We start from the raw sequence: 22,636 nt of genomic DNA, 5'->3' as shown, positions 1-22,636 counted from the left end.
ATGCATGACGGCTCGCATGCGGGCCAAGACCCTGCAGGTAGAAGGAGGCAACATTCATGTCCCAAGGAAATCACAGTTTAAGACCTTCATTTCGGGAACTTTTAGGCTTCTCAAGTTATTTATGCCATAGATGCAGTTTTTGAAGTCACCATCACATCGAAGCACGTGCAGAATCAATCCCTCCCTCATTACAGCATAAGAGTATTGAGGATCTAGGATCAATGAAAATCTCCCCAGGGGAAGGAGCAACCATCACTATGGGGAGGCCTTTTGCTGGACTAGCCCCTAACAACATTGCCTGGTACTATAAAAAAATTCTTGACTAACCTCAATGTTCATAAAGCAACATGATCTACTTAATAGGTATCAGATTGTTTTTTGCCTTTCAAACCAGCTTTAATGAACTTTACTGGCATTGTAATAAATAAAAAATACAAAAAAAATATGAACTATATTTTCAATACAATAGAGAATGCATCTGCTTTCTCTTACACTGTGGATTGTGCAGGTCAACATGTTACAACAGGAGCATACTGAAATACATTTACAGCGTACTGAAATATATTTACCATATACATACATTATTTACCATATACATATATTACACACACGTCCACAAGCACATATACATATATACAGCAAGAGGAAGAAATTAACTACATCTACTGCAATGCTGAAAATATATGTATTTGTTTTAACATATCTTTCCCTTTATTTTGCTTGAATGTATTAAAATTTTTGTTTAGCCTTGTTGATCCTTCATTTGAACTGACTTTCTGTGAAGACTGGTTACTCCTGAAGTTACTACTGGCTAAAAGTCAATTTCAGAAATTTAGACTTAAAATCACATACATAAATACTGGCAGCAGAGGTAAATGCAGAGAAAATACTTGGCGAAGTACCTAATGAAGTATTTTATGAGACACCTACTACACTTACCAGTATTCATATAACAAATAACAAACAACTCCTCCTAACTTATTCTAATTATTAATACATTCATAGTCATTTCTATTCAGACTGTACAGAAACAGATAATCACACTCATCTCCACTTCATGACTGGAGACCAAAAGTTCCTTCTCCATGAACTCTCTCCACCAACTTTTTTCCCCCTTCTATCTCATTTTTTTCCAGTTCTCCCAGAAACATGCTGCACAAGCACACACAAAAATTGATACACGTTCTCTTTTATAGGTGCACACACAAGACATACATTTCTGCTCTATTTCCCAGATATACATGCACACCCGTATACACTGTTCACCCATATACACTGCTGTTCTCTCCCAAGTTCACTAAAGGAGTGCACGAAGCATGCTCACCCTGACGGTTATCATCAGTTTTCCCCTACCACTACAAGAGCAAATCGCATCTGCAAGCTTGGTATGTGTGTGCTACTTTACATTCATCCCTTATTCCCCTCATTAGTAAAAGGCAGTTTTGGGTGCTCTTTATCAGTCAAAAGAAAGAAAGGAGAAAGTACATAAAACTACAGGCTCAAACACAAAATTGAGTTGCAATGCCTGAGCAAAACTGCAAAAAATGGCACAGGTGTACTCTCAGGTCAAAGAAAATGTAATATAAGAACTAGAGCTATTTGTCAAACACTTACAATTTAATAAATAAACTAAATATTCCACAGCTCAGCCAGAAAATCTCAAGTAAAAAGATTTTTATTTCAAATGGAATGGTTTATCAGTCAGATCTAATAGATCTAGGTAGCATTTTTTGGAGGCGGAGGGGAGGATAAGGAATTCAAGAAGTCTAATACTTCATATATAACTCACAGATCTTATCTAGGACCAGTGTGTACTGTAATTTTATGGTCCCAGGTTTAAAATTTAACCACCCAAAGGAAAATGGATCAAGTTTCCCTGACTCGGGTCTTTTGTCAACATCCACTGAATGATGGAAAAACTCTTACTGTAACTGGGGCCTGAAGAATTTTTTCCAGTCTCAAGTTTTATTTTTAGAACCTCCATTTATTTTGTACACAATTTTCATACATTAGTTATTTGCTAACTAATCATAACGGCGTAATTTTTATACTTCTTCTACATTGTAAATTCCAGCTCTTTACAGAGAAGAGAAGAAAAAACCAGCAGGTGTCATTTTTCTAGACACAATTTAAAAGGAATAAGAAAATATGACCAAGCTATCTGAGCCTGAAACTCTGTAGGAACAAAGTGAACTGCATAGAGTAGACAGCAATCTCAGAACTAAGTCCAAGTTAAGATTTATAAGCTTTCCATATTTTCCCTTCTTTTTTTCCACTTGTGTTTCTCCATGTGCCAAACTGTTGAGGGTTTACATTTTATTCCAAAACCCATCAATCTGTGCTAAATTGAAAAAATAAAGCATGGAAATGTGCCCATTGTCTTCTTTTAAGAACCTAAAGTTACACACAAACACACATGAGAACACTTAATGTGGATAGGCAATGGTTCACTTCTATCTACTTGCACAGATTCAACCACTTAAAACTAAAATGACGTTGAAATAACATAGTGCTGCTGAAAAAGACTGCATTTTTAGTTACACTGCATGTATTTGGTGCATTACTCTGGGGCACATGGGAACCCTAAAACCAGCTTCCCCTCAAAAATGCAACTGTCCTTGGAAAAAATTTAAAGTGCAACATTGACAACTCTTGTTCCTGTATCACTCCTGTCAGGGTACCCCACGCAAAAAGCAAAGCCAGCAGGAAACTCCCATGATGTCTACTCAGGTGTCTCACTGAGGACCTTCCCACATTAATACAGCCATTACTCTTCTAATTTGCACTGAACAAGGAACAAAGAAAGGTTTGGAAAAAGCGCGTTTGAATCCATGCTTTCACTGTACAGTGGGAGTGAATTTATCCATGTAGGAATCCATCTAAAGGGTCTCACAAAGAGGAAATACAGACATTTCTAGATTGAAAGCACAAAACCCTAAAAACACAGTGTGTTGCTGGCTCACCAGGAACCTGAACGGCCTCAAGGATTCCTCGAGTATGAGAGATGGGGTATGTGCACAAAAAGTGATAATCAGCAACTTGAGCCCGTTTGCCCAGGCTGAATGGCATGGGGCCAGGGCCTGGTGCACACCCACGTCTCCAAAACTTTTCTAGGAGTCATTCTTAGGATCATCACATCGTATTTCTGGAAATCTTTCATCGCACTACAGGACCTGTAATTTTGTAATGCCTTTAAATCTACTGGAGGATACTGAAAGTTAAGCAGAACTGGATAACCAGATAACTACGCTTCTTCTATTAAACGTAAGAAAGGAAAAGGGGAAAAAAAAAGATCTGGAAGGGTGGCTGCTGGCTGAAGTGCTGGGCTGGGACTCAGCAGCGGGTTTTATTTATGATTCTTCACCACACCCCATTCCCTCCCCAAAGAGTGAGAATAATGACGGGTCTCCCCTGCTTTAAAAAATTGGTCTGTTTAGAGGGTATTCTTAGCAGGGACAGTTTCCCAGTGGGTGAGTGCGGAATGCATTGCACGCTACAGCACCTGATAATCCCACTCACTGCTCTGGCGGCCACTGTGGTAGCAACAATGATTTCTAATGGTGAGGTGGCTCCACTGCCAAAGCGCATTAAAAAAAACCCCAAACCCTGTAAACACCCACACGCACCTGGGTTTTCATCCTTCCCTTTCGTACAGACGCAAGTCTTAGGATGTCCCTGCCCAGGCGCGGGCAGCGGCACTGCGGGAGCCTCTGTGAGGAGAGGCGGGCGCTCCCCCGGCTGGTGCCCGCCGGTGCCCACCGGTTCCCACCGGCTCTGCAGCAGCCGCCGCCACAGCCCCAGCTGAGCCTGTCAGCGCAGCCGGTGGTGCCCCTGTGAAAGCGTATTTCAGAAAGGGCAAAACTGGCAGAGCGCTGAGGGGAAAATAAGCGAGAGCGTGCCCTGCGAACACAGCCAGGTCCCGGACGAAGGAGCGGGAGGAGGTGCTTGAGGTGCCGGAGCGGAGATTCCCCGGCAGCCCGGGGGGGGAACCCGGAGCAGGCAGATACTCCCTGAAGGAACCGTGTCCCCTGTAGAGCTCATGCTGAAGCAGATTTTCCCTCAAGGAATTGTCACCCGTGGGAGGCGCCCACGCTGGAGCAGGGGAAAGGAGCAGCAAAGAGGAGCTGTCACAGACAGACCACAACCCCCCTCCGCACGTGGGGGGACACAGAGGAGTAAAGGAATGAACCTGAGTTGGGGGGGAGGAGAAGGTGTTGTTTCAATTCTTGTTTTGTTTCTCACTATCCAAATCTATCTTAACTGGCAATAAATTAAATTAGCTTTCCCCATGTGGAAGCTGTTTTGCCCCTGATGGTAATTGGTCATCTCCCCGTCTTCAACTCACAAGCTTTTTCATCTTATTTCCCCCCACTTGCCCTGTTGAGATTGGGGGGGTGAGAGAGCAGCTGGGTGGGAGCTTGGCCCTTAGCCAAGCTAAAGTCACCACACCATGGTTTGGTAAAAAGCACTTGCTGCTCATCCACCGAGTCAAAAAACTTCAGACGTACCACTCTGCACTGCCCTGCAGAGTAACGCAAAACAGATGCAGAGCTGTAAACTGCCATGAGGGACACAAGGAGCGAGAGGGTTACTGAGATAGCATGGGGAGGGGAGAAGGAAAGGCATAAGATAGGAAACACTAAGAGTGACCATTTGATGAAGGAAAAACAGAGAGAAAGACTAGCTCAGGCCTAAAGGTCACAAAGAAACTGTCCAGAAACTGCTAAGATTATGAATAGACCGTGAAAATACGTGCAAAAACATCAACATGAAACTGCAGTAATAGCAAGCACTAACAGTAACCCTTCTTTCAGGGCATAGAGAGGTTTTCAGGTGACATGAAATATACTGGAAGTATTTTTGCACCAGAGAAATATTCGGCCCTATTTTGTGACAGCAAAAGTACAAACTGAATATTCAGCTGTGTCCAGGGAAAGCAGCTCTCTGGCATGCTTCCTTCTGCCATTCAAAGTTAAAGGGTAAAGTAGACCTAAATATACAGGCTTAGAAGTAGGATAGATCTACAGGAATAGTGCTATAGTTACTACATTAGTCAGACATTTCTGTGAAATGAAAGGATGGGGGGCATAAGCCGTAAAACACTCCTAAGGATAACCCATAACAACATAGTGCTCTGTTGCCTTTTGTCTCCAGAAGGAAAAGAACGAAGGACAGAGATAGTCGATCGTGTTAAGAGGCGTAAGGGAGGATGAAAGGGCAGCTGAGCCCCAGACTACAGGAAGCATCATCCTCTCAGGACCGCAGTTTGATTTGCTGGATTCCTAAGCCACTTTAGATAATTCCATAATAGTGGTGCCTGGTTAGCAAGTAACAAAAAGCAAAATAAACAAACCTACTGAGAATTTAGCAAAAGCCTTTTTCACAGAGCTTATATATCATGTCAGAAACACCCTAATGTCGCTCTTCTGAGCTTTCTCTTTTTTTTTTTTTTAAATATATTTTAATTTAAAACCCCATACCATTTGGCAGCAGTAAATCTACGGTATAGTTTCGAGGCGCCTGAGTTTCCACACCATATGGAATTAAAGGATTATTTCACTACATTATATTTTAAAGTTATGAATACTAACACTTCTCCCTATTATAGCGCAGCCAGCAAGCTGAGCCTTTACCAGAGCCCTAGAGGAAGGGGACACCTGCTTCCCAAGGGATGGCATAACCCTACTGCGGGGAGGAGAATTTTAGGCTTTCAGTTCTGCCTGTGACTTTTTATTTATACAGCTTTTGCAAGGACAGAACAGTCCAAAACTCTTCTGATCCAGCTCCTACCTGGGTGAATATATTCTGTAACTCAGATCAGCTGGTGAACAGACTCGTACACGCTCTATTAGCAATGTTTTCTGACTCCAGGAAGCCTGAACAGGTACAGCCCAGTCCCAAACCCATGACAGTAGTTCATTCTGACCAGGGCGACAGCCCTACACAGTACAGAGACATTTGTACCTGCTCCTTCATATACACAGAGCTTGCCTCCCCTTGCTCTCTGGGCTCTTCCCAGCAGTGCAGAGTCAAGCCAGGCTCTTAAGATTTGAATTTTTGTCACTACCAGCAGACACGCTCTTTTCCCAAATGCTGCACACATGGATCTAGGCAGAAGCACCAGCACATCAGGCAGTTGCTGATGACTGCAGGCTGCTCTGGGTGGCCCAAGGCCAGGGAGCAACAGCCAGTTCAGCCTGCGAGAAAAAAGAAAGCCCAGCTGAACCCAGTGAGATCCTCGTCAACAGGCTGGGCCACCTCAGCATGATTTGTCATGAATCCATCACTGTTTCTTGAGGGCTTGGCAAACAGGAGGGGTTTGGCTCGCAGCACACAGGCAGGAGGGAGGGGGTCAGGGGGACAGGGGTGGGAGAGCCTGAGCCCACTCCCACCTCACATGGTCACAGGGAGGGAGGGAGATGGATTCCTTGGCGTTGTGTCAGGCTGCGTCCTCACAGCTCCCAGCAATGGTGTGTGAGCCATAGGTCTGGGGAGGGAGCCAGAGCGGTGGGCACCACCATACGCTGGTGTGAGGCTGGGGGACAGGCAAGGGATGCACCATTGAAGCCTCTTTAGTATCAGATGTCTCTGAAGCATCTGATGAACAGTTCAGCATTGGGAGCATCTCCAGCACCCAGCTGTGGGGCTGACCCAACCAATCCCAGGCTGGTTTTACCCATTTATTTTTTTTCTAACGTGAATGTCACCACATGCTCCGAGGAGACTGGTTTTGATGTGCTCTTAGGGTCAAAAAGTTAAGTGCAGTTGCCACTAACGCCCATCCACTCACTAGGGTGGAAAAATCATCAGTGAATTAAAATATGTATTGCAACATCATTTTGCACTTAAATGAAACATATTTTTCCCTTAAAATCTGTTAAATTTGATTTCAAAATATGGCAATTCATGTTGAAGCATAATTGATTCTAAACAACAGAACAATTGAGTATAGAAAACAGAAGTATAACATCAGTGGATTAAAGGGTGATGAGTTAAACACTGTTCAGTTAAAGGGTGCTGCTTTTTAAATTATATCTATACTAAATAAGAAAATGTCTTTAGTTTTTCTGGTCAGCTCAGCTTTCACACACATACATCACAACAGCACTGAACTACAGCCTTGTCTGTGCTACTGTGGTACGCAGACCCAGAGGCACAGCAGCAACATCCACTTTCTAAGTACTGCACAAACACAACCGAAGGAGCCAGTCACTGCCCTACCCAAGCAAACACACACATGTGAAGTGTCTTCCATCAGTCAGAAAAGAGCAACAGCAGATTTCATGTAGGACTGAATACTTGATTGCAAAGAAAACATATTTTATCAATGACTGAGAACAAATCCGGCTGTATGAAAACAAATAAAAGGAGAACTGCACAGCAAGAAAAAACCCACAACAATGTAAATCAAGGCTTGTTACTTGTGATTTAAATCATGATTAACAGCTGTCATTTAAATACTTCCATTTAAACCCATCTTGCTACTGACTTAAGTTAGACAAATTATATAGCACTTACATGTCACCCAAAGCTTTAAAGATGGTTCAACATGGCAGCAGTGAATCTGGAGCAAGACCTCTACACTGCATTTCTAACAAAGCCATGTTCACCACCACGACATCTGCCTGACTAGCTAAACAGACAAGCAGTGCAAGGAAAGCAAATCAGAGGTAAGATAATGAGGAGGAAGAATATTTACAATACACAAGTTTAGACAATAAATATGAAAAAAGAATTCACGCCGTGTGTAGACTCTGAACAGCATTAATACAAAGACATTTTTCACACCAGGGAAGAAAAATCTTGTTACCTAAGAGATGCAATAAAACATTAGGAGAGGCTCTCTGTATGTCTTGATATTTAATCTTGCAACTACCAATGCACACGCTCCAAGAAATTGTCAGCTGCTGAGGATCAGGGCCTACATGCCATCACCCTGGGATCTGACATCCCTACCAGAATATGAAGCTGTATTTTGCATGCCTGTATGGTAAAAGTGAGGTGGTAGACCAACAGAGACAAGATTTTATGTTTTCTTTCCTTCCTGCCTCTACTGAGAAAAAAAAATAATCTTCCCATTCCAAAATTCTTTCTATGAAAAACAAGAATAAATGCACACACATATATTTTTCCAATTCCCTGTTGACAAAAAAAGCTAAATCTAATTGAACTTGAACAAATAACTATAAATAATTACCTGATTAGCTCTATGATACAGAACAAGGGTGTCTTTAACTTACTTATTCTAAAGCACTGATGGTCATTTCCTGTTGCCTTTGAGCTGATCCAGTGTCTGCTGCTGCTCTTGCTCAATACATTGCAGTAGAGGAACTCATCCTCTACCGCCTTAAATGGGGGAGATCCTACTGAAAGAAACAGAGCTACAACTCTCTTCTCCTGGGGAGAATTTGGCTATTTAGCATTGTTATTACAGAAACACCAAGTGATCATGTTCTGCTCACAGTAGCAACAGCAGAAGCAACATAGGCTAAGAATAAATAGCATCCTTGCCAAAGCGGGGGTGGGGGATAAAGAGAATGGGCATTTATTTCCAGATCCTCTTCTCCTTCATTATATGCTTGGGCAACCTTAGATATATAGCTCACAGAAGGTACTCTGAAGTAGCTCTGTAGCTGTATTTTATCCAAGTTACACAGAGAATGCAGCCCATCATTTTTCCTGTGCTGTTTATACAGAAATCAAAGATAAATTTGGCATAAACTCATCACACCCCAGAATCATACATACATTATACAACATATAAAGTGTAACAGACTTGCTCTGTTCCCCAGCTCCTGTTAAGAGCAGTATGAAACAGCAAGCTGTTGGCAATTGCAACAAATGAAGCGTATTTCAGCACACTTTAAAAGCTGAATTGCAAAAAAATATAGGCTTCTTCTGACCCTTTGCATTTTGATGGTTGCACAGTGAGAAATATGGCCTTTAAAATTACACCTTGCAAAGCACTCCATTGTACCAATCAATCTCTCCAAGCAGCTTCCATAGCACAGACTCGCGCAGCAGAGAAGGATAAAGACCGAGGGTCTGGCCGGTCTGCTCGGAGGCAGACAGAGCGGTGGCAATCAGGGTGGAATCGATCTGCCCCTCCCAATATTTACTCAGTCCTGCTGCTGAGCTTGTTTGTATCCCACCCTGGATTTCAAGGGCTCTCCCTAGGCTATGTGTCAGGGAAACTAGTCCTCGTACCGCTAAAAACCACCTCTGAAACACAGCTGCTTTAGTGCCTATTCCTGCCTGGTACAAGCGTACCATCCTCATCTGCACGGATATATATCCATTCACATTCTGATCCGTGCATGGCACAAGTCCCATGTGTTATTCAGCTGAGTGATGCCCATTTACACCATCTATACTTCTTGCCTCTGCTTTGTCTGTCCTCAAACCAGATTTCAACTTCTATGGGCATAGACATAATCTTTTAATACAGTTGCATATTCCACCCCGCCAAGCCCTGGGAATACCCTACAAGGAGCAGTGTATGCATATTCACTGCAAGTTTCCACCAGGGACTGACTGGTTTTTGTGGTTCCATGTAAAAAAAATGGAGAACCAAGCCAGCAGTTTTGCCCCAACGTTCTGAGTAAGAATAGCCTATTTCAGAGCACTTTGCAACGATGACTTTCCAGATCCTTCTTAGACTATTACCAGCTCTTGCTTCAGTGGTGACAGGCATAGAGTCCAGCCTCTGGCATCAGGGACTCTGTCCCCATCTCAGCCCTGGACCTGTGAGGAGTTCTTGTTTCTGTTGTATGGGAAAGGTCAGGTGAGGTAGGAAAGTGGAGCCAAACACTACTTTTACGCTCAATCTCCAGAAAGGGGAGAGGAGAACAGAAGTATTATCCCACTTAGCCCGGAGTGTCTGACATCCAACCCCCTAAGGACTCTGCTTGGCCTCTGGTTGACTTTGAAATGTGTAACTTACTGGAAGAATACTGAAGTAAGAAGATAAAATGAATCACATGATGGAACAAAAAGCAAACAGGCCAGGTCAAGAAATCTTAACAGCGCCGCAGCTCTACAGCTCTGCAAATTTGGCTAAAGAGCCTCCCTCCATCTGTTTTAATTAGGGGAAACATAAAACTAAAGTAGCTTGTGTAGCATTTCACTCATTTCAAGTCCACAGGATGGTTGCTCCTCGTGCGCAAAGGAGATGCAAGATGGGATGAGACCTTTTGGAAACATCCAAACATGTGAAGGAGCTCCATGAACCAAGCCTGAAAAAGACCAGAGTGACAGTTCTCGCTTGCTTGAATTAAGTCACGGCTACCGTCATCCTTTTCTTCCTCAGTGTAGACCACTCACCTGACACCCAGTTAACATTACAGAAGTAAATAAATGTCTTGAAGGAGGAAATATCAGTATTCATGGATGGACCTCAAGATGCTTGCCGCTGTTTACATAAAAAGAGCCCTGTTATTTCATAGTTCGATATAAGCCCAGAATAAATATTTAATAACTTGGTTGCATAAATAATGATTTGAAGGTTGAGCTATTGGCTTAAAAATATAATACTATTTTAAGCCGTTTAACTGGCCAGCCATATAAATTATTCAAGATTTAAAAGTCATCCTGTGGTCTCTGTACAAGGAGAAAACTAGGAAGTCATAACTATAATGACAAAAGCATGGCAAGATCAATCAAACCACATGATCTCTAACACAAACAAGCAGCAATTAAGCAGCAATCAAGACCAATATGACTGTGGTTGATGTCCTTTTATGCCAATACTCTCAGTCCAGAGAGCAAAACTTAATAATGTTTTGCAATTTATCAAGGGAACCATAACTCTGCTCTCTGTGACTTGGCCAAGAGGCTATTATGATAGTATTTCTCTATAATTTAATAATGTGAAGGAAAGGGGGGGAGGGGGAGTAAAAGCATTTTGACATATAACTCACATCTATACATATTGTATTTTCCCCTTGCTTGAATGATAGAAGCAAAAGTCATAATAATATACCTCAGTACCAATTTGTTAGGAGGAAAGGGGAGCTGACGTATTTGGCAAAGAAAATGTATTTGAAGAAGCACAGAAGGGAAGGGAATGAACCATCTGAATTCATTAGCAGCTGTCATTGATGTGGAGATGAGTTTAGAGATGAAGAGAAGCTAGTCATCACTAATAACTCAGGAGAAAAGCAAAGGGAGGAACTGTTGTTTAAGTTGTTTAAATCTGGATTAGCTTCTGATATATGGCAAGTTGCCACTTAGAGGAACCTTTGTGTTACACGCTCCACCCTCTTCGGAGGGAAGCTCTTTGAAGTAAGATATTCCAGCATTTCGGGCTGCGTGCAGGTTACCAGCAGTCCTGGGTGCTGCTCTGTAATGCTGGCCTGTTTGGCACTAACAAGTCACAAATTTCCTGTACCTGAGGCCATAGTTTCACAGCGTCTCTTCTGCTCGTGGAGCCCGACCCTGCCGTTACCCACTCGCTTCAGGTGGCTTTTCCCCAGACCCCTGAGACTCCCTGGGTTGTACGGCTGCATCCGACGCTGGGGCTTTGCAGGGAACTCAGCCAGGTTAGAAACAACCAGGTTGGTTTTGGTTTTTTTTTTCTCTTCTTCATTTCCTGGATTGCTTCTAACCCAGATGAGTTCTCCAGCTTGGCACGATGAAGGAGGCAATGGTGGGAAGGGGTGGCAAGGACTCAGGCACTACCAGGAAAAGAAACACTGAAGAATTACATCCTTAAACCACAGTTTGACTTCATGTCATAAATCTTGTTGAATTTTTGCCCTGGACTAACATAATAAGAGCTGCATCTGGTTTGAAAAATTCAAAATGCCTTCAAACTCCTAACAATATCAGCTTGCTGTTGGGTTTTTTGGCTTTGCTCTACATTATTTTTGGATTAATTTTTTTCTTTCTGCTTACCTCTCTTACTCTCTCATCCTGAGAAAGAATGGAAAGTATATTGCAGCACTGTGCTTTCACCTTGGACTACACTTTTGCCAGTTGGAATAATGAGTCGTCCTATTCGCAAATGTCAAAAAATCTCCTGGTACATCTTGGAGTCTGTCCCTTGTCAACAGCGACCAAAGGTGCTTTAATGTTTGATAGATTTGATGAGCTTGTTGCCTCAGTCCAAGTCCAAGCCCAGCTTCATTTCCAGAAAATCATTCTGCCAGCTGGTATGATTAGCCCTTGTGCTGGCAGCCTCAACAGAGACACAAGGAATCAGGGCAAGATCCAGTACCCACTGAAATCAAGGGGAGCATTTTCACTGACTTCAAGGGATACAGAATCCATTTAGGAAACTAAGTGTCCGCTATAATTACTTGACAGACTATTTCTGTACCTTATACTGATAAAAAAACCAATATAACTTCTCTTTCATATGCTTTAAAATTGTACTAAACTTGCCAATCTTGGAAATGTAGTCATATACTAGGTAAGGGGAGTTCTATTATTGTTTTAAGATACGTGAAAAAACCCTGTAACACAGGACTACTATCTAATTATGGTTACTTGAATTAATCCTCATTCTGGCATTTAATAATTTGTAAAGTGCTTATTCAGGAAAAGGTAAAAAAATCACTTGGAAAGATATGTTAATGGCTCTCTAAGTAATGTTTAGACTTACTGAATAAATTTTCACACTTAAGTCACGTATAACAAGCGTTACAAAATCTATTATAAATTGTGCTCTTCACAATGGAGAGCTGTGTATACATACATGTTACAGCCTCCCCACAAGACAGCACTTAAGCACTTAGTTAAATGCATCTCAGCTGAGGAAAAAAATAAGCATATCTTCACGGTTATGCTGGAAATATATTCAATGTATGTTCTCAAAAAGAGGAATATTTACCTGAATCAGGACCTGGAAGAAGCCCATTACTGTTCACCTACATGATAAAAAAACCCTAACACAAGTGAAAAGCCAAAAAACTATCAGAAAAACCCCAACTCCCCCAAAACTCAATCTTAAAAAAAAAGAAAAATAGTTGCTAATAATTGGAAATTAAGGAAGACAAAGCCCTGTGCTGATGGATTTACATGGAACCCCTTCTATGCTTTGAAATATTTGGGCTTTAAAATAACCCACAAGACTTAAAAATTAAGTATCAGCATGTGAAAACGTACCATATTACAGTTTAAATCAACCATTATACAGGCTCAGCAAGCATCAGCACACTCCTCCTATGCACTAAAAAACGTCAACTTCTCCTTGGTGAATAATAATTTGTGAAATAAAGCAGGCATGCAAAATATGGGTGGCAGGCAGCAAATGCTGATATTTGGGGCACCAAGGTGTTTTAAAATTGTTTTTCACTTTTGCATCCAGCATCCACTGAAATCTCAACAGATCAAAGTTTTGCAGACAAGGAAAAAAAAGCCCACAAAATTAATAACTATTTAAGTATTCTGTTTCATCATGATAACAAACAGATGGTTTTAATATTCTAGAGGCTAATTTCTGAACAATTAAAAACACAGCAAGACATTAACATCTAATGAAACATTTTAACTACCAGTATATGCATCTGCCATTAATTTCCACACAGTAAGGTCTTGGTTCTCTTCAATCTGTTCTTTATTAAGGAAAGTTTTTCCACTCTGAATTTAGTGAAGTAGAGAATTAACAACTGTTTTCAATCAGCAATCAGCATGATATTTCGCCAGTGCGCATTGAAACCGTCCACACTATCAGACATAAATTTACTCCTATGATGGCTTTGATCTGCACACTGAGCGGAGATGTTAGAAGGGAATTCATTTTCTAATTCCATTTTCATTTAGAACATATGAATTAACCCCTCACAGATCTCATGTCCCTTTTTATCTACTTTAGATAAAGGACACCTACTTAAAATGTTATGGCTTACGCATTACTTACAGTCTAGCCAAAACCAAATTTTTTTTTTTTTAAACCAACTAAAGCATTCTCATGCAAACGGTATTGAAATAAAGTTCTTCAAAGGCAACAAGAACCCTGTATTTATGAGCTTCTAATTTATATTTCCTTTGCTCATTTGTGATAAGAACATAGGGTAGTATTCATCAAAGCTCTACCCATGCAAAAACTAGTTTCTACAAAAAAATTTTTACACTACAGACACCAGGCTATCTAATTCATGTGTTCCCTAATCAGATATGCAGCTTAGAACTACTGATGAATTTTCTGCAGGTCTTCACCAATTTGGCAGGTTATGATTTAAATTCAGCCGAGGTAAGTAATTCTCATTGCTCCCAGGGTATGGCAAAAGGCTGATGTTATTCAATATTTGTTGTCATCACCTAGCTACTGCATGAATGAACCCTGTAAATAAATATCTTTGGGAATAAATTCAAACACCCTCCCTGATGGGTTTGAATAGCATGCTTGCTGTTCATTAAACATGTAGGAAGCTCAGTGTCTTTGGTTTTCAAAAGGGTTAAGTTAGCAAGTCACTTGGAATGATTTTAACAAGAAAGACATTCTGTCCAGGTTCCTGTTTTGCTTTTAATCATGTAATTTATGTAAACATGGAATTGCAAGGCTAAACTAATAAACATTGAAAAAAGCCTTGAGGAAACATGGGTTTAGGGAAGGAGTCAGCTGCAGGACCCTGCCTCTTGGATTCATTTTGTGGTGTTCAGTGCGAATTTCATGGTGCACCAAGAATGTCTGTATTGCAACCACGTAGAATAAGAGAGACCCACATTCTAGTTACTGCTTCTGGTCAGGAGAAGCAGGGTCATGAACACTGGTTTTCTACCTGCCAACTGATACCCTACCAGTGGGGCATTAGCTGTTCCAAGCCATCTCCCTCCCTCTAATTTATGCCAGAAATAACATGCTGGGCTCAACATACTTCCAACAATAGCTATGTATTTCCATAGGTATTTCCGTAACAGACCACCTACAATAAAAACACATCACACCCTTGTGGTGCCCTGCTCTATGTGCTTGTATCCATCTCAAAGGCTCAGCCTGAACAAAGCAGTCTCTTTGCCTCAGTACTTTATTTTTTCCTTTGTTGAAATAGGTTATTACAGGTTAAGGGCCAGATCCAGAAAGGCTGAGAACACCCACAAACCCTTTAGAATTCAGGTTTCCAAAGTCTGGAACGAGAACAGTAGTTAGGTATGAAAGGACATGAAGAGATTAATCATTTGACTTCAAGCGCTGTCATCACTATGAATTTCAAGGGTTAGGGCTGGGAGTTTCAGCTGTCTCTAGCAGAGGCAGGAGCGCAACCCCACTGAAAGACAGTGAGCTTTTGGCTCATTTTATATCCACTTTTGGTTCAGTGAAATATGGCTGAAGTGGTGTGCTTGGGGATGCCATATGGGATTTCAAGAGACCTTTCCAGCCAGTCATATCTGGTTCAGAGAAATGTGCACACTAAAATGAATGTACTGGGAGTTTGCCATGTAACCATTAGCCGTATAACCACCATTAATATACCTTGGAGGCATTGCCTTATTTTTATATGTCAGACAGTTTCAGACTAACACTGTTCTTAGTGAGGATAGCACAATATTAAAATGTGACTTTCATACTTTTTATGCTCCAAGTGCCTGGATCTGCTCTTGGCACACTACAAAAATAATACTTTTATGATTCAGTTTTTCCATGAAATATTTATAATACAACTATTGAGTGATGGAAGTGCCAGAATATTACTATCACTATACTTGAATTCCTGGAGATTTTAAGCTTTTGTTTGGTCTAGCAGCGTGAAGGAAAAGCGTCCTGCTAAACATCTGCCTCTCACTGGGGAACCACATGGGAAATAAAGACTTTGGGGCAGCATTGCCTGAAGTATTTGAGTACTCATCTTACCTACTGCAGTCTATGAGCACCGAGGAGTCTCAGCATTGTAAAATCAGAGAAAAACAGAGAAAGCTGCAAACTCAAGAGGTGCCATAGCCCATCCCATGAAGGACCAACTGTACCTGCGTCATTTATGACACACAGACAACCAGCTAACCTAGCCAAAACTGTTGCTAAAGACACCCAGTGACCTCTACAACCACTGCAGGTGAATTAGTGCAGCATTTCACTGTCTTCACCTTTAAAAAGCTGTCTTCACATCTCAACTGCATCTCCTCTCTGCAGTGTGACCAGGTCCCATCTATCATGAATATGCAGAACAGATTTTTCCCTTCCTCTCTACAGCAATCTTCTTGTGTTTGAAGATTGTTATCAGCATCTCCACTCCATTTTCTCTTTTTAAAACTAAATTGCCCCAATTCTTTCAAGCCTATCTTAAAGTCCATGCTTTAGACTTTCTCCATGTACTGCACGAATTTCTCTCACTGATTATTTCCTATTCTGAAGTAAAGCACCTGCAATATCCATTAGGAATTATATAATCATACAAATCATACTGGGATGAAATGGGTATTAAATGAAATACATAAGGACAAAATGTGCGTTGAAAGCTGTGGGTTGTGATTAGACAACTGACTATTCAGGCAGGCTCACTTTTGGGTGCCAGTCTTAAGACACCTAAAAGAATCTGAAGTGATCACCTGAAGAGTTGAAAACGTAAACCTTTTGAATATATGCCACTCTTTCCCTCGTGGAAGTGCTGTTAACTCATTGTATAAACAATATTAGATCTGTAACAGATATTTCCTGAACAAAAGAGAAATAACTACAAGTAGAGACAAGCTGCTTATAGAAGAACTGTTCAGGAGAGGCTTTGTTAAGTTCACTGCAGCTTAATTTAGATCTCTCCTCATTCAAAACCTTATCTGAAGCAGGTCTTCTGCTAAATATTAAGACTTTTCAATAGAAACTTTATTTCTTAATAGGGTTTTTCTGAGTTGGAGCTGCAAGGACAAAGTGTAACTCCTCAGTGCTTCCACAGCTGGATGTCATTTGCTGTAAGAAGCTATCGTTGAAGTGATCTGAAGAAACACTTCTCAAATCCGTTTTAACAGCTTTCAAAGATGCCCAGCAGCCCTGTTTTCCTTGCCAGGCCCTTCTTCCTCACTCCTGCGTTTAGTTACAGCAGGAGCATTGGATTAAATTAAAACTTATTTTGCTGTTAAGTGTCCTGTTTAGGCAAGCTGGAACTGTGCAGGTTTTCCTGGTGTTCATAAACCTATTTTACAACAACCAAGACGAGGAATGATAAAAGGAGATGCAGATGTTTCTGCAACAGGCTAAAGACTGACTTCAAGAGCTCTAGACGAAAACTGGAGGAAAGAGCAAGGCACGGAAGGAGCCGTTGGGGTGGGTGAAAGGCACAGCTATTACCTTCTTTTTAAGGCCACAGAAATGCCATGCTGTCAACCTCTGGCATCCCACAGCAAACCATGGCAACAGCTGCCTGGCTCTGTAGTAATAAACTGAACCAATTTAATAGCTTTTATTGTTCTGCTGTGATGTTTGAGCACAACCACTTCTTTCCTCCTAGGACTCCTGAGCCCGCAAGGGCAGCAATGAGAGAAGATCTCATTTACCTAAAAGCGCTTATAAATTTTTAATTTGCTTTAACAAGTAAATTAACAAGTCCCTCATTCAGGCAAGTTTTATGGCCTCTTGCCACTTGGGGAGGGCCATAAAAGTTTTATAGATAATCCAGAGCTACCGAGATTGCTCATAATAAATTGTCTGTTTCCTGTTATTTTATCAAACCATTGGGCTTCTAATGACTTAAAGTCACAGCTTCCTTATATCTACGCTTTTTATGAGCCCGTATTTATAAACTGTAAAGAATATCTTAAATTATACTGGGCCCCTGCTAATCATTACAAAGCTAGTTTTTTATTGGAGCCAACCTTTTTGCTCACGCCCACCTAATAAATTCTAAGGGATTTAAGGGGAAAAAAATCTTTTTTGAGATAGCACACTGATTCTGCATTCTATTTTAAGACATTGCTTTAGCCAAAGTTCCATTAACGAATACTTGGAAGTGCCTGAAGCTCCGTACTGTGATTTCTAACAGTTCTTGAAAAAGTTCTCACTATAGTAAGCACTTTAAGCAACATTAGCAAGCCTGGCTCTGGGATCCGGGACTGGGAGGAGCCAGCACTCCCCCAGCACCAGTTACTGGAAAAACACAACCTCTTCCCTCTGAGAAAATGCTACCTCCAGTGGGTGCCCACTGTCTACCCTCTGGAGAACCACTTACATAGAACATACTTACATAGAAGAACCCGAAACATGAAGTCGTCCTTACCATTTGGTGCTGTGAGCAGTCACGCTGAAATCAGTGATGGTACTCATGGCAAGTATACTTCAGCATGTTTGAATCATGGCCCCATAGGGTCCAGCAACAACTGAGCACTTTTTCCACCAAAGTTATGACGCTGTGCCTAATTATGGCTTCAAAGTATTCACAGCCTAACCTTGGGCATCCAATTAAGTATGTTGGTCCCCCTATATAAAAATGAGAAATCACTCCACAGAGGGAGTAAGCACCAAACATGAATGGCCATAATAGTTTTGGGGAAGTTTGTTTTTTTCCTCGTTGACTACACAGAGCTTAAGGAGACAAGATTCATAAGAGAGAGGCTTGTCTTTAAGTGAGATGGTCTCAACATCTTTCCCTTGAATTTTTGCTATGGGAATAACATGAAAACTATAGGGAAAATCACTGGGGTCACGTTTACTGATATAATATATTTGGGGTGGAGGGGAAAGGAGGAGCAAAGGAATAAAGCTGCTGCAGATTCTGTCCTCCAGAGATCTGAATGTTGTGCCTGGATTAAAGCCTATACTCGCTCTGAAGTTTAGGCTGGTACAAAGCTACAACAAAAGGGCACCGGGATAATAATATACTATAGGTGAAGATAATCCATATTTTCTGTAAACACACAGTGTTATGAAAACCTAAAACTCCTTCAACTAAACAGGAGAACATTGAACTTTACTAAAAATTTCTCCATTACCTTTCTGTGAAATACAAGTCTGTGGAACTGGAAACTCCATTTACCCTGAAGGAGGAAAACATTGCAAGATGAGAATATCAGCCTTTGCTCAGCAGAGTTTTCCCACTAAATGGGAAATTCCAGTAGGATAGGCAAGTTTTAAAAGCTCAGGATGCTATTTTTGAGAGAGATGCAAGAGCTGGTGCTAAATCCTGGAATATGTCCATTATCTGAAGTGCTGAGAATGCTTAAAGTTTTATTTATTGATTTTTCAGTTTGAAAGTACCATGGATTCCTATCTCACAATATCACCCCAGATTAAGATCCATTGTGTAATTACAGCTGTGCTCGTACTTTCATTATTTGGTGTTATGGTTACCATAGTCCACTAAAAATAGGCTGTTACAGTGGATGAACTTGTTGTTCAGGTATCATTGTACATTAAGTAAGAACTTATTCAACTGAATCTAGCAATAACTGTAAGTACAGTGGAAGCGAAATACAGGAAAACAAGCCATAGACCCCTTACCAAATTACAATTATCATGTGTTTCCTCATAAATACACACACAGACAAGCACATCCACAATTGCAGGCACATGCCGTACGCCAAATTCAGGTTCTGCTCCTACAAGATCAGAAATCCTTGAGATGGGATGGGAACAACTGCAGAGCACCCCAGGGACCACATTTTTCCAATTCTCTGAAGTCCTTTTGGATGACTGAAAGCCTAATTAATGCCATCTAACTTACTTAAGAAGCAGAACTTTTGACTTAACTGTGTATGTATAAATTGGGTTAAAACAATGCCTCTTTTCTCCCTGCCACAGCAAATCCAATGTCCCACCCATCTATATTCACTGAAGATGCATCTCTCTGCATCAAGCATTAACCATTGCTTTATCACAGTAGTAAGAGTCTTAAGGAAACAAGGAGAGTCACACAAAGATAAAAAAAACAAGATCCAAAGAAAATTAATAGCACATATCCTTACATTACAAGAAGCCCCCAGACCCAAAGTCCTATTATCTGCTCCCAAAAAGAAAAAATCCTAAGGGTTGTGGTAAGCAGAGAAAAAAAGAGGAAAATATGTTCTGTGAGCAATGTAAAAGATTAGGAGTGACTCAAAGGAGACAAACGCATCTTTCACAGTGCCTCTGCCTGAACCACATTTACCCAAGTTGGAGTATTAGAAACCTGTTATATGCCATCACTTCCAACAGCCACAAAATCATGAAAGCGAGCGGGTGTAGATATAGCCAAGATGAATCTTTGTCAGACTGGCACATAAGCTTACATGGAAAACCCTGACCTCGCAAGTGTATTTGAAGTTGCAGGTAAAGATAAGGATATGAAAATACAATTTCTGCTGACAAAGAGTCACATTTATTGTCTTCACCAATATTTACTAAGAATGGACAAAAAGATCCTAGCTCCAAGGAAAGGGTTACATTTTTCCCCCCTACAGCTCTATCAAAAGTGATAGTAGATGTTCAGCCCTATCTTTGAAATCTCCTCGTGGATATAACTGGGAGCAGAAGTGAGAAAGAAGAAATGCACCAGAAGCACTTTTTCCAGAAATCTCTGGAAAAACAATGACCGCACATGATTTCCAGACTTTCTTTGATAATAGTTACATGTCTCTCTGAGGAGCATCCAAACTGTCAGAAACTCATCTTGAGGGAATTGCTGTATTTTCAAGATTCACCTACCTTGAGCCCTGGCTGTGACTCTTACTTCTATATAAACACACATACATTACTTTTCTAACCAAATCCTTGCAAAAACATTTGTCTGCCTTTGTTACAAGACAGAAGATATTGCCATTAAAGTAAGGAAACTCGTCTCTAGTGCACCTAAGTCTTGCAGAGCTCCTAAGTTTCAGTTCACAGTTCAGGTTAATCTTTTCCTTTCCTAAAGAACAGAACATCCTTTTTCCTGATCTCCCCGAGGGCTCAGTATTTGCAACATCAAACAGAACACACAAACCATCGCGCCCCCTCCAAAAGCCTATTATACTGTCAACTGGCTTCCTAACTGCAACCAGGGGGGAAAGCTTATATACTGACTCCAGAGCTCTTTTACTGCTGGAAAGTGTCCATGATTTCTTCAAGCTACTGCTGCATTTCATTTCTCTAAAGAACTCATAATACGATGGGCAAAGTTCCAAGAAAGAAAAAAGAAACTCGACCAACTAACTGAACTAACCGTGCAGTTCCCTCCTCTGTTACTTTTAGTTGCTGGCAAAGGCCAAAGCCGCAAGACTCTCATGCAATACTACCAATGACCCTCCTTAATAAATCAGATATTAAAATACAGTCACGTGAATGAGGCTGGAAAGGGAGAGCAGGGCAAATGTCTGCTACTAAAGATAACAGTGTATCTTGCGGTTTATTACATATTCACAAAGCACTAAAAGAAGCGAGAGACAGAAGGAAAGTCCTTACGGAGGCTATGCTACAAGCTATTCAAATCCAAAACAAGTCATTGTGTATTTATTAATTTTGCAATGAGAGACCAAGTTGTTCTTTACCAGGAGGAAGGCCCATGCGATGGCTGTGACTGGGCTGGGATCCGGGTCTCAGCTTCCACAGCTCAATAAATGGAACGTTTGCAAGGCACGATGCAAACCTCAGTGGGAAGCTGTTGTTGGAGAGTAACATGCTATTACTCTAATTGAAAAAAAATAGTAAAAAAAAGGGGGTGGCAATAAGAGAATGTAATTAAAAAACAAGGGTGTCTGTGCAGCTCTGCTGCATTCGAAAAAAATGTTTTGATGTTGACAGGTTTTATCAGCTATTTACATGTTTTCTTTCATTCTTCATTTGAAGAGTTCATATCCGTTTTGGCAGACTATTCACTGGCCCCAAGCGTGGGATAACAGCAAAGGGGTCTCCTCTTTTGCTGAGCAGCTCTTCAGGGACGTACCCCCGGAGAGGCACCGACTTCTTTCCCCATGGCCCGTCCCAACTCCCCCTCTCCTGCCACAGAATGCGGTGGCTTCACTCTCCAAGCCCTCGACAGAGGCAACCCCTGAACAAACCTCCACAACTCATCCAGTGACTCACAAAAGGGATGGTGCAGCTCTCATACAGAGCTTGTCGGATGGAGCGGTACTAAATATAACTTCCAGCCAGACAGCCAGTACCACCCACAACTCCTACCCCTAATTTTTCAGTTAATGACTCATGGTAAACCATAGCTGACAGTGGCCGCAGGTCTAATGGGTGATATTTACAGCTGAAGTTCTATAAAGTCAGGAGGTTATGTCAAGCTGCAGCATCCAAGTGACTGTAAACGCAGCCCTGCACAGCGAGGAAATGGCTGGAGATTGGTTACAGCCAGGAGTAATTGATCTGTCTGAAAATATGGCCCAGGAATCATAGGATTAATGCTCAAATTCCAGCTGTGTTGCATTGTTCCCTTCCCTCCAGCTCACCAACAACAAAGACATGCCTCCTCCTCTGGAGACCAGAAAAGTTTTATTAAAATCTTCATACAACTGTTACAGCAGAGGCCCTGTTAAAAGCATCATAGGAAAAAAATGCAGGATTCATAAAGAAACCATCCTACAATTTCCTTTTGATCTGGCATTGATTTCAAAGTGGCTACCTTCGCCAAGGGGCTTTGGCCAGCTCTCCTCCCCAGGCAGGCGCGGGGCAGGGGGTGAGGAGCCGAGCCTGCCTGGCCAGATGCACGAGCATGTGTGTGCACGTGCACGTGCACGCCCGGCCACGCACAGAGAGCAAGCGAGGGAGCGAGCACTAGGAAACTAGGGGGGGGGGGGGGGGGGGAAGGCCGGG

The 22,636-nt window shown here is 41.6% G+C and overlaps 1 protein-coding gene across 1 annotated transcript in view; it reads right to left on the bottom strand.

Annotated features, from left to right (window-relative positions):
• AUTS2 (autism susceptibility candidate 2) overlaps nt 1–22,636 on the bottom strand; it is an 802,063-nt gene that overhangs the window by 438,908 nt on the left and 340,519 nt on the right.

The sequence above is a fragment of the Haliaeetus leucocephalus genome, unplaced genomic scaffold, assembly GCF_000737465.1.
Source record: "Haliaeetus leucocephalus isolate CR32 unplaced genomic scaffold, Haliaeetus_leucocephalus-4.0 Scaffold136, whole genome shotgun sequence".
In the NCBI taxonomy this organism is placed as follows: Eukaryota; Metazoa; Chordata; class Aves; order Accipitriformes; family Accipitridae; genus Haliaeetus; species Haliaeetus leucocephalus.
This window is presented reverse-complemented; position numbering and strand designations above follow the sequence as displayed.